Source organism: Crocodylus porosus, unplaced genomic scaffold (genome assembly GCF_001723895.1).
Source record: "Crocodylus porosus isolate Cpor-Errol unplaced genomic scaffold, CroPor_comp1, whole genome shotgun sequence".
NCBI lineage: Eukaryota > Metazoa > Chordata > Crocodylia > Crocodylidae > Crocodylus > Crocodylus porosus.
The window spans coordinates 55473279-55486595 of NW_017728943.1; positions in this window are offsets into that span (position 1 = coordinate 55473279).

Here is a 13317-nt window from a genome sequence, read left to right on the forward strand (position 1 = left end):
CCTCCCCTTTTTGAAGATGGGAACCACTTTGGCCCTCTTCCAGTCCTCTGGCACCACACCAGAGCACCACGAGTGCTCATAAAGCCGTGCCAGGGGTCTTGCAATGACCTCAGCCAATTCTTTTAGGACTCTAGGGTGGAGATCATCCAGGTCGGCTTCATAAATCTGCCAGAGATTGAGCGTAATGGGAGCAAATGGTGCAAAGATTTTTGTGACATCAGTGGCAAGAAGGTGTGGACCAAAGTGTAAGCAGATCCAGCAGGGTAATATGTCCTATTTGAGTACATGGCAGAAACTAGAGACCTGAGAAGAAGAATTATTCAAAATAGGCAAAGACTGCTCAGTATGATGACTTTTGTGGTTTTCCTTCTGAGGAGATGATGGTACAAAATGCAGAGAGAAATGTAGTTTTCTATGTCTAAAATGAGCATCTCTGAGAGAGCTTCATAATGATGAAAAACATTGTCATCTTAATCTAAACTGATCTGAGAAGTTTTTGAACAGCCAGCCTTTGTGCCAGCTCTCCCAGCAGCAGGCTTCCATTAACAACATACTTCAACTTTGCATTAATGTTATACATCCCTATGAGGCATAGCTGTTTGAAGTCTCAAATAAACTAAAGCTTACAGAGTTAACATTTCTCCGACAAATATGTATGCAGTTCCATACTTTTTGTCTATTCAAAACTAAATACCTACAGGATGACAGAATTCAGAATGGCAGTCTTGCAAACTTGTCACGATGATTTACCAGTCCAGATGCAAAACTTGTTCTGTCACACTGACCATAACATTTTACTTACCCATTCAAAATAGAAGAGAATATTATGTGCCGCAGGCAAGGAGATAACAGGGATTTTGTAAGACATCAACACAGGTACATTGCACTGTAGTTGCCTGTAAGAGTGAGAGCACAGGCTCCGTGTGTGGCTGATATTCAGCTATTAAAAGATCCAATGTGCTGCTATACAAAGCAATTTGGGAGTGCCCAAATCTGTTCCTAATATCCCTTGGCTGGGATTGAGACACCTGATAGAAACCTTAGTTTTAGCTGGGGTGATGGCTGCTGGCAGGGAAAGGAAGATTACTATGTTACAACCCCAGCATGCTTATGATAAGTCCAGGGAGGGCAAGCTTCTCCTTTGGACTAAAATGGTTTTTTGGGGACAATGCACATATAGGTTAGTTACCCTCTGCTGAGACATTTCCTAAGATTGTCTCTTAAGACTCAGTAACAAGGCAGCCATGTTGAGTCCATACAAATCATTCATTTAAGTTTCTCCATTAAGATTTAATTTGCCTGAAATGCCTCATTGTTCCTGGAGCTACTTACAGCGTTGTTTGTGGGGGGTATAACCCATCGTTTTGTCTTGGAGTCAAATTAAAATAATCTCTCAGCCATCCCAGACACCTTTTTCTTTTGTTCCTCAGCACTGCCAAGAAGCCTAAAAATCACCCCAAAATGAGTTACTATAGAGCTTGTCCCCTGCTCTGAGAGCTATATCCACGGAGGGTCCTCCAGCAGTAGAACTTTTGCTGCCCCAGACAGCAGAATTTAGCAGAACGAGAGATAGTGGAACTGGAAAGAAAATGAGCAATATGTAAACTCTAGGACTCAACTCTGACAGGTACGGGTTTCCAACAGGTTTCTTCCCTTCATCTCTTCACAAAAAAAGATAAGAGCAGCAGCCAAGAGCTGTTTTGCAGCCAGGGAAGTATTCTGCCTTTTTGAAGCCTGTCCAGGCAGTTCCTCCCACCATGCAAAGAAGGATTTTGCTTTGTGTGTTTTATTCTGTGCTAAGGATTTGCCTGTAAAGGGCAGTCGTAGCCCTGAGCTGTGTGAGACACCCCAAACGTGCCTGAGGGAGGGAGAGGCGAGGTAAAGAGGAGGAGGAGATGTGCTGCTCCATAATTTGTCCACGCAATGAATGCTCCAGAAGGGTCTCACCTGAATCCAGCAGAAAAGAACCCATTCCCAGTGTGACATCGTCTGAATAAGTGTCCTGCAAGGTGTGTTCAAGAAATGTGTGGGGTTTAGAAGATGGGCTTTGGAGGAGGAAGGGAAAGAAGTGTTTTTATCTGAACCCAGCCTTCATTCAGGGGATTCTCTTCTCCCAGGACATTGCAAACTAGGCCCCCAAGCATATCTGTGCCAACCCCATTATAAGCAAGCCCCTTCAGGATATCGTCCAGTGCTGCTTCCCTGTCAACGGATTTGTTTATCTCTGTGGTGATTTTTGTTGCCCAATACTTCGCCCTTATTTTAGTGACCCTAACTGAGAGCATGGGACATGCGTTTGACTTGTATAGATGTCGCACACTGGTACAGTATGTAGTGAGAGGGTGCTGAATTTTTCTGTTAATGTAACTAAAAATTAGGTTTATTTTTCTGCTGCTTTGCTATAAGTCCCCAACTTAGTTAATAGTGGATAGTACTGTATTTTCTTGCTTTTCGTACCTTTTCCCTCCCCTCCCCCTTCAATTAAGAGCACATTTTGGAAAAGCAGAATGGGAAAAAAAGACCTTTCCTGAGTCATGGCTGAATTCTGACTGCATGGCTGCATCCAAGTATTTAAGATACCACCCTGCCCTGCCTTCTCTCTTTTTTTAAAAAACTATTATCAGTGATCACCTTTGACATGACAGCCTGGTAATTAGAGCACTCACCCTGAAAGTGGTAAGCCTGGGTTTTAGGCTCTCAACCTGAGGGGGTTCAAACTTACTGTTTCCTTCTCACAGGAGAATTCCCTACTTACTAGCAAGTGAGAGCAAGGAAGGACCAGAAACCAGGGCCATTTATACATGTGCTCCAGTGGTGGGGGCTCCCAGAACCACTCTAACTAAGGTGCCTGGAGTGTCACATGTATCAGCCTTCTGGGGGGCACTTTAACTAAAGCTTGTTGAATGAGCTTTAGTTAAAGTGCTCCTACTGCCATTTTTCAGTGCAGGGACACATACACGTGATGCTGGAGCACAGTAATTATCATGCAGCAGTAGACTCAACTGGGTCTACTCCAACACACTGTAATTACCTAACCACCCTTACCTACGACTGACCTTGCTACTGAGCCAAGATGATGGCTGTTCTGAGTGTGCAATAACTGGATGTCATGGTGCCTAAGTAGCTTTACTCATGAAAACAGACTCCTATAGACTTTCAAGCATCTCTGCAAGGATTCTGTGGATCTCACTTGGATTTAATTCTGTTTAAATTGAACTTCAAGTGCCCATGTTCTCTTTTTAGCATGTGGCCTTTAGTGACAGACTGAAAATCACACGGGGAAGTCTATTACAACTTCTGGCTCCAAGCTCTTGGAACAACAACTCCTATGATAGATGTTAGAATAGCTTATAGTTGAATATGAAACTTCTGATTTTGTGCATGGTACCAAACCACCAAAATAATACAGTCAAATGTACTAGCAGCCACACGGTAAGCAGTATTCTAAGGTCTAACGCTGATCATAGGACACCCTTTAGTGTCATTGTTGCATAATTTTGAGTTAAATTGGTGACATTTAACTTACAGCCTGAAAAAGAAAACTAATGAATGTAGCTGTAGTGGTTGCCAAATGCAGTTGTGAGTATACACACATTTTGAAAACCTGGCTAGTTGAGCCTAAAATAAATCAATTGGTTTAACGTTGCATCTGCAGTATTGCCTTGGGTTCTCCTTTGCTTACTCTGTGAATACCTTTACCTCAAACAGTGGGGTTAGCTTAACTGTTAATCTTCAGCTATCTAAGGCAATTACCAGTTTTTAACATCACTGTAGGGTACCATGAATGTAATTGTACAGTAGAAAACCCACAATATGATTAAAAATGTCTGCACACTACAGCACTCATTCTGAGCTTTACATCTGCAAGCTTTACTCATGCAAGGTTTTTTTTCTTTTAGTTATGGTTTGATTGACTTAACCTGCATTTCAAACACAGGAAGATGGCTAGTAATATTTCATGTCATAGCTGATGAGCTAGTAAATATTCTGTAGTAAAAAAAAATTGATAAGCAAATATGTTTATGATAAATCCCTTTAAAATAGCTCTCTGGTTTTCTCCTTTTCCTTATTTATTTAATTTTTTAATGACCTAGTTATTCCCCACACATCTCTAGTATATAAATACTTGAAGAAGCACAATAGTTCACATTCACGGGAATAAAAATTCTGCATTTATAAGTGTCTTTCTAACAGACATCAATAACATTATAAATTTGTCTAAATTCAGCAAGTAAAAACAAGGTTGAAAAACTATGTTGTACCACTAGCTGCGGGGGGCATAAAAATTATGGTAATTTATAGCTTTACTATTGTCAGTCAAGCACATGAGTGTTTTCAGTAGAGAAATTTATTGTGCTTCTGGCACTGAACATATTACAAAGCTATAATGTACTCTTATTATATGGAAGCACTGATAAACTCCCTATGAAATGCACAAAGCTAAATATTCATACCCTTTTTCTTTTATTCTGTTTTAAAAAGGGACAAATCTGAGGCATGCATGTCGAAAACATTTGACAGTATTGAGATCTATTGTAACCAGAAAATGTGCTTTTCTGAATAAAGACAATACTTACCCAAACTACCACTGTTTGTGATTGCTAGAAGGGGACGCTTTGTTCATTCAGAAGGCAGGGGAGCAGTTTGAATATTCTGTCATTCAAAAGGCCACGGTCATTTTACTCAGAATAAAATTAATGGTGTGACAACATTTGTTTCCTGATCATTCCAACTGGCCTCCGATGCCATTGCAGTGCTCAGTGGGACACCAAGGCTTGGGCTTCCATTGCTAGAAATTTAGAAAAAAAACCCCAATGTTTATGGTTTTTGTATTGGACACACGTTTATAAGAGCAACAATATCATTATCACTCTGCTTATCTCAGCAATGACCAGATTCCCTTGTGGCAATAACTCCCATGCTTTTGACCTCATGACTTACCCGTTCGTGCATCTGATTTGTCTTGTATAACAGACAGGCCATAATATCACATAATTAGGACTGCTTGCCTTGGAATTTATTTTTAAAAAAAGACATTCGCAAGTGCCTGTGAAACTGCAGTGAACTGAACTGCCTGTTATTTCTGTCTTTATCCTGGCTGTGGCGCTATTGGCCCTTAGAAAGCTGTTCCTAGAAGTTGCTCAGCCATCAGATCTTTTTGTTGCCTTGCTGCCAACCAGTGTTGTGAACTGACTAGTTACTTTCGAGAATATGTTATTGAAATAAAGCGTGATCATTCCTAAGCTGCAAGAAAGGATATTACATAGTGACCGATTAAGGACTTTCACGTTCTCTAAGGCCTTTTTTTATGATGTCGTATCTTGCGTGACCAATTGGAAGACGCATTTAGATTTGCACTGAGAGGCTTGAGAGGGAAGCTGCTAGAAATATCAAACTGATCTCTCTCGGCATCTGATGAAGTGAACTCAGGCTCACAAAAGCTCATGCTATACATTTCTAAGTCAGTTAGTCTGTAAGATCCAAAGCTACCCTGCCTTCTCCCCCAAGGGAGGCATTTTTGCTTCAGCACTTCCTCCCAAATGAACCAGAGGAAAGCTAGCTTGAGCTCATAAACACAATTATAGCTGTTCTGATTTTTCTCACCAGAATCCAACTGCAGTGGAGATGAACCTGAGCCAGGGTAGTGGATGGAGGAATGCTGGTAGGTGACTGTCATGTTATATATTGCTGTCACACACAAGGACAGCAGAGATCCTGGCTGCTGTGATAAAAACAAATGCTAACAAGCATTAGGAGAGAACACAACAAGCAACTAAGCATAGACATTTTGCATTTCAGTGAGTTTTGCCTTCCTGCCTTTTTGATTTTTATGGTTTTGCAGTTGTGTGTTTGTTTAAAATGATTCACCTAGTGACTTCTATAATTGAATTTTGGCTGGTGGATTGTTCGTGAGTGATTCGTTGCAAATACACAAAAACGGAGGTGTTTTGTTTGGATGGGAGTCGCATGGCGTTGCTTATTTCCACATTGCCTAAGCATAGCCCTTGGATTCTTGGTGTCATTACTTGTATCTGTTCCCTGAACATACCTGTGAATTAACTTGTGCACTAAAATACCTGTAAAAAATAAACAGACAAATGAGGTAAAAAGGATGCTGAAATGAATTCACTTTCTGTTCAAGCAAACATCAAGGATGGGGGGAGAAATATGGTGCTAATAATGATGTTAAAATGATTCTGGGAAGAAGAGACTAAAATCAGGAAATTGCTTGCATGTCTATATATTTTTTAACGTCTATTAAAGTTCACTCTTTTTGCCAGAAGAAGGAACAGAAAACTTATTGTGGACATGGAGTCAAATTCAAGCTGAACCGTAACTCAAAGTAAATAAAAATTATATTTAATGATAAAATTAATGATGAGATAAATTTGCACCAGTATTATAATGCTAGTTTTCTGAATTGTGGAGTCAATTTGATACTCTGAAACACTCCTACACAAAAATTAAATTGCATTAAGATCCAGCAGGCATTATGCACACTCAGAAAAAGATAAAAACTTTTTAAAGCTTAAAAGGGTTAAGCAGGTTTTTTTTTAAATATCTCAACCCACTGTTTAAACATTGTTGCCTTAATTAATAGCTGCTAACACTGTATGAACTGTTCATCTTTGGCTCTCAGGTGAAAAAAAACGGTATGTCACAGAGCTGCATGTGCATTATTGTTTCTTGTCTACTGCAGTCGAAAGGAATAGCAGTAGTTGAGGTCTAAAAGGTTTGTCATTTTCAGTATCAGCGGACTAGTGAGCAACTTTAATTTCCTATCTGTAGGTGCTCCAGAAGAGTACATGAGCAGCCACCCGTTTTTCAAAAGGCTGTGAACGAAAGAGGAGGGTGACTGGTAGATTGTACTGATTTCTCACTATTAGTGTTCATTCACATTTCCAGTAACCAAATGTGGGGTGGGATTTCTAAGAGATGACAGCTTATTAATTTGACTCTGCCAACTTGAAATCTAGTCCTTTTTAATCAATAATGATTTCAAAGTAGTTTGGAGGACTGCCACTGGCCTGTGCCAATATGCAAATCTCTGTGCTTCTGCAATCCTTTAGGGAAAAAAAAATCCCTTTGCTCTTTGAAGGAGCTACACAGAAAGAAAAACAGAGTATAGACACAAAATGCTGGGTTTTTATATATATATATAAAAATATGAAATAAAACAGCAAAATGTTTTAAAACCTTTCAGTGATCACCTCCAACATAGTAGTCTTAATACTTGTGTAACCCTTCCGCTGGGCACTGGTTGGCAGCGAAAAGGGCTGGGTTCACATTTTGGGGTACCTCATAAATTATACCAGTGTCTTGAAGCCCCCACCCCAAAATCTGGGAACACTAAATTTGCTGGACCATCCCTTATAAACAAAAACTGCCTCTTCACAAGCAGTGTTAAACACAAAACACAAGTTTATTACAGAGAATAAAACATTTAAAAAAAATCCTAAATATAATTTAGAAACATTAACTACAGAGCAAAGTCTATAGGTGGCACCCTCTTGGGGAGGTTTCATTCATATCCAGCCAGTCGGGGACTTGGGTCTCCCCAGCAGGTAGTTCTGGGGGCCTGCACCCCAATACCTGCCCTTCAGCAACGGGCCGGAGAGGGGGCCCACACCGAAGAGACCAGAGTGGCTCCTTGGGCCCACTGCACCAAGGGGAGCTGCTTGAGACCGTGGGTCCTGCTCCATTGCTCCTGGAGAAGCAGTAGCATCCCGACCTCCACTTCTGCATGGTAGCTTTGAGGGGTTAACCTCGGCTTTCGTCAGCACACCACACCCCAAAATTCCTAGTCCCAATCCTAGCTCTGCTGGGCAGAAAACTGCAAAATAATTTGAAGGAAAGGTCAGGCCTATCTCAGCTCAGGCCTGAGCTACAACTACCAGCCAACCATGTGGCTTGGTTGGGACAAACTACAAAAAGGACAAAAGGAGGCCCAGGCCTATCTTGCTTGGGCTGGGCAGCAAAAAGCTGGTCAGACCTATACTGCTCTGAGGCCAGGATAAACAACAGGTGGCAGGTCTCACCCTGGCCCAAATCTGCCAGCCAGTCTCCGGTTCAGCCCCACAGCTAGGCTGAAATGCAATAGCTGTGAAACAGCAAAAAGGGCCCAGGCCTATGGCTGCAGCCGGGATACCCAGTCTCACCTACACCACCATGCTGAGACACTACACTGACAAAACAGGGGGGGCCAGGCCCATGTGGCCGGTAACTGGCAGGACCTATTCCTGGTCAGTCTGCTCCAGGGATTAACATCCCCACAGTATTATCCCACTCAAGGCCTGTGTGGCCAAAACTGCCAGGACTCCATTCCTGAGCGGTTTGCTCCAGGGATCAACACCCCCACTCCAGGGAAACGGAAAAAAAAAAAAGGGAAAAAAGGAGGAAAGCCCCCCTCCCACCCATGAAGAGCAGGTTTTCTGACTCTCAACTCAGCTGTGCAGCTCTCAACCGAAAGAGAGAGAAACCTTAGTTGAGTTGTTCTTATATATCTGGTGTGACAGAATCAAAGCTTGTGTCCAATTAGGAAATGCCATGCTCCAGCCTCTCTTACTCAGTCTGCCTGGAGGATCTTTTGCTTCCTCTGGCCAACGAGGCCAGAGGGTTTTACATATTTTGCCCAGCTTGTCGCGTGCTGAGCACATGGCCAGGACAACAGAGGCCATCTTGCCCGCGCACACACACGTTACCATACCCAACCCATTTGTGTATGGGTGTTACACTTGTAGCACCATTGAGCAAAATTTTGTACAAGAATTTGCTTTGATAGTTTCCTTTTAACAATGCTCTTCTGTTTTCAGGCCTTGTGAATTCATCTTCTTTAGAACCAATTATTGGTGCTTCATGTATTTTATGCAATGTATCTTGAAGCTCTCAGGCCCTGAGCTACTGTGTCTGGAGAGTACACACAACTGAAACATGAAATTGAGTTACAAATAGCTCATCTATTGGCCAATTCGGATGTCAGCAAAATGTTTAAGTCGGAGCTCTGGACTCATTAAGGTGTTTTGTCATTTCAAGTGCTGTCTGTGACATGGACCTCTTGAAATCTGGCATTGCTGTGGCTGTCAGTGAGCCAGAGACTGGATCTTTGAGTTTCCTTCCAGCCTCTGAATTAACTGTGGAGGATTGAATCAGGGAACCCAAACTGATAAATAGCTCTCAAATACCACAGTTATGGGTGTATTGTAGGAACCAGAATACTTAAGGCAAAAAATGAGTAGAGGTATTCTTCTAAAATGATGATGATGTCCAGTCTGCAGGTGTTAATTACCATTGTAGTGAAAGCTGCCTTCTCCAATTTCAAAGCCATGCCTGGGGAATAAGAAGATTCACTACAGGTATGTGTAGTATATAGATGATAAGAGTAGAATTAGATCACAGAGCACATGCTGCGCATATGAATCTGTTGTATGTAAAATTTGTTCTTCAATTGCTAACATTTGGCTTAACTTTGTGTGGAAGTAGTGGAGTGGGGGAGACAGAGAGCTCCAGCAGCAGGAGGAGGAGGAATGAGGAGGAGTGTGGCTGAGACCGAAATTAGGTCGTTGTATTTTTAGGATTCTGTCGCACATCTCTTTCCGTTCTCGTTAGGTACTTTCACTTCTCCAGCCCCACTCTGCCATGCACATAACCTGCTCATGGATGAGAGCAAAATGGCAGCTACATAATTCTAGATAGAACAACTGATTTCAGCCCCTTTCATAAGAATATAGTAAATGCCATGCTGCATTAAACTAATGCTCCATATACCACAGTCTCCTGTTTCCAACAGTGGCAGGATTGAATGCCACAGAGAGAGAATTGAACCAGATATACCTAGAGTGATCTACCCTTATCCCCTCCTTGGCAGCCACCGTTTATTGGTGTAGAGATATCAGAGGAAATATCTCCAACTATTCTCTTCAATAGCTATTAACAGAATTATCCAGTCATTATTATTATCCAGAATTATTCAGTCCTTTTTTGAACCTTGCTATTCCATCTGCCTCTACCACCTCCTCTGGCAATGAATTCCACAAGTCAATTATGCATTTATTAATCAATACTTTCTCCTGTTAGTTTTAAACCTGCCTCCTACTACTTTCAGCAGGTGCACCTAGGTCTAGTATTCAGGAACTTAGTGAAAAACAGTTCCCTGTTCACTTGGTCCAAACCCTTAATAAGGTTACAGACCTCTATCATCTATCATAGCAATACCTCACAGTGCCCCTATTTGGCAGAGAAAGTGTAGAGGTACCTGATACCAGGTGGGGCTGGATACCCTTTATATGGAAGAAATAGAGATCAAGGATGCATAGAGTCCCTGGTGTGGAGAAGGGGAAGACTTTGTGGTGTGCACACCACCCTGATGGGATGAAAATGGGGAGGGAGTCTGATAAAAGAAGGGTGTAAAACATAGCACAGAGCAAGCATCTCTAGACAGCTGCAAGCAACATAGGACTGAGAGGGACCCTTCCCCCCACCCCCCAAGTAGTTAAGCCCAGTCTCCTTTGTGCAGACAATCATTTCCCTATTGAGTCCCCAAAATAGTCACTTCAAACCCTCTCTAATTCTCTTTCATTCAAAGGCTCTAGTTCCTTAACCACCACAGAGCTTCTCTTAATCTGATCCAGTTTGAGTTCATCTCTTTCAACGATGAATGACCTTCTGGCGCCTGGTATTCTAACCTGGGACTTACCAGTGTCTCATACAGTGGTATCAATGCTTTCTTTTCTGTACTGAATAAATCCCACCTCAGATGCCCTATGATTGCATTAGCCTTGTTCACAATTGTTGCACAGATGGCTTATGGTTATCTTACAATGGTCCAAAACACCCAGTTCCTTCTTTTCTTCAGATACCTCCAGACTATGCACCTCCCCCGTATAGGTGAAGTTCTTGTTGGGCCCCAGGCGCATGGCTTTGGAACATTTCTTCATTCCACTTCTAATGCCTCATTCCACAAGATTATTTTAATCTTCCTGTATAATCGTTTGGTCTGCTTCTGCATTAGCAATATCCCTACCTTAGTGTCATCTGCAAGTTCTGTGAGGACAAGTCCAGCTTCAGCACCACAGTCACTGACGCAAATGTTACACAGGACAAGCTCTAGGACTGATCTCTGAGGAACCCCATTGTTAACCACTCTCCAGTCACCTTTCAACATAACCCGAGACACGGTATCAACATTTTGTTTCAGTCTGGATACATTAAACCTACTGCATTGCCCTTACCCAAGAAGTCTGTTATCTGGTCATGGAAAGTCGGACATTATCATCTAATAAAACTATGTTGTGCCTGGACCTATTTTCCAGTCATTACCTCATTCAGTTAAAAACAAATCTTGGGAAAAATAAGACAAGGCATCTCCACTAGGATTTTCCAGTCTTTCCATCAGACAGGGTAAAGTAGATGTCTTGCTCTGCTCTTTACCCACTACTAGACAGAGCAGAAGGGACATTCACAAGTCTTAAAGATCCCTCAGTGTTCAGAGGGGCAAGGCCCAGAGAGAGTCCAGAAGTCCTTATTATCTTTCTATGTTGATTATTTCAGAGCTAGTGGGGGCATGATGTGTGTCATCCATCCACTCTCCTGTCTGCTCTGTGCATAGATCCAGGAGTGAAAGCTGTTAGGAATGAATACTGTGTACTGCTCCTTCAGGGCTACTCCCCTCCTCTCCCCCCCCAAAACCTATAACAATAACCACAGACTATTTCTCCCTTTTGGTATCTCCGGGTATCAAGGGAACAAGATATCATATGTAATCCACTGATGTAATTAAACTGTATAGAATATGAGCCTTTTAATGTCAACATGCTCACTGGCCACATCCCATGATATCTCTCTTCTACTGTTCCATAAGGTGGCTGTTCCTAGGCTCTCAATTCAAGTCCTATTATGTATACATCTACCCTTGTCATAACACTACCTCTGAAACACTCACACCGCTTGGTCCCAATGCATAATATTAAGAGGGTGGAATTTAAAATGAAAAAGACTGTTTAAGTAATGTCAACAGCCTGACTAATTTCACAAAAGGAAGGAAATTCAAAGTTAAGGCAATGGGTATGTTCTTATCGAGATGCCTGAGGATTTTTGTGCATGACAATATGCCCCTAAAATTCAGAGCTGTCCCTTATGTCTTTAATTTCTCCCATTGTCTCTCTCCTTTTTTTTTTATTAAACATCAAAGTGAATTCACAACAGAGAGTCAGCCTAGAATTTAATCCTCTAAATACCTTGAAAATAGAGGTTTAGAATAGAAGTACCAATATACACCCTCAAAACTTCAGTGTAATATAAAAGAGATTCTAATCACAACAGATCATTACAAAGAAGAGTAAACCACTCTAAAAAATTAAGTGTCTTAAATATAATAAAAAGGAATAATTAAGAATCAAACAGGAAGCTGCCATCCTGACAATTTAATGATGCTCAGTAGGACTGAAAGAACTGGCTTTGCCATTAAGAAACAGTGGAAATCTGACAATTTCAAGATGGCAGTGAGATAAGATCTGGGCATGTTTTTAAAGCACAAGTGTAACTGAGCCATCAAATACTTCTTTCTTTTCTTTTCTTTTTTTAATACATGGTAAAACTTGCCTTAAAAGAACCTTACAATATTTCAGATTCCTATTGCTTTCTAGTGCTTGTTCTTTCACTCTTCCCTTACCTCTCCTTGGGAAAGTGTTACAATGCAATCCCTATAGGGAGAAATATGACAGACTGATTTCTTGACTGGAAATTTTATTAAACAATGGCTGGTATTTGTTTAATTCTTTTTTTAATTTGTCCTTTTAAAATCAATGTTGACATAACAATATCTGAGGTATTATAACCAATTACATAAGGGGTATTTCATTAATTGTAGCACTGTAATAAATGAACTTAGACTAGATCTGTGTTGTTTTCATATAAACTTTCAGGTATTCAGGAGTGCATTCTGCTAATGAATTTGACTTTTTTTTAAACAGGATAGGTATACCAATTTCACCACTGTGAAATTTGTGCACCTAATTTATACAAGTATGCCCTGATTGTGCATTGAGACTAGATAATTGCACATGAAAATAACTAATTATGAAAAATTGTGCACATAAAAAACTGTGTTGTGTGTACAGCCAGGGCATCCGAATGCCTTGTATGCATTATACAAGTGCATGTATTCAGATGCACAACTGCAAGCATTCTTCGAATGCAACACTGTATATTCAACTTGTTTTTTAAAAAAATCAGAGACAGTGCACTCTGCCTAATGAATCTGAGGACATGGACTTAATAAACTGTCAGAATACTCTACATTTGTATGGAGAAAGATGTTAA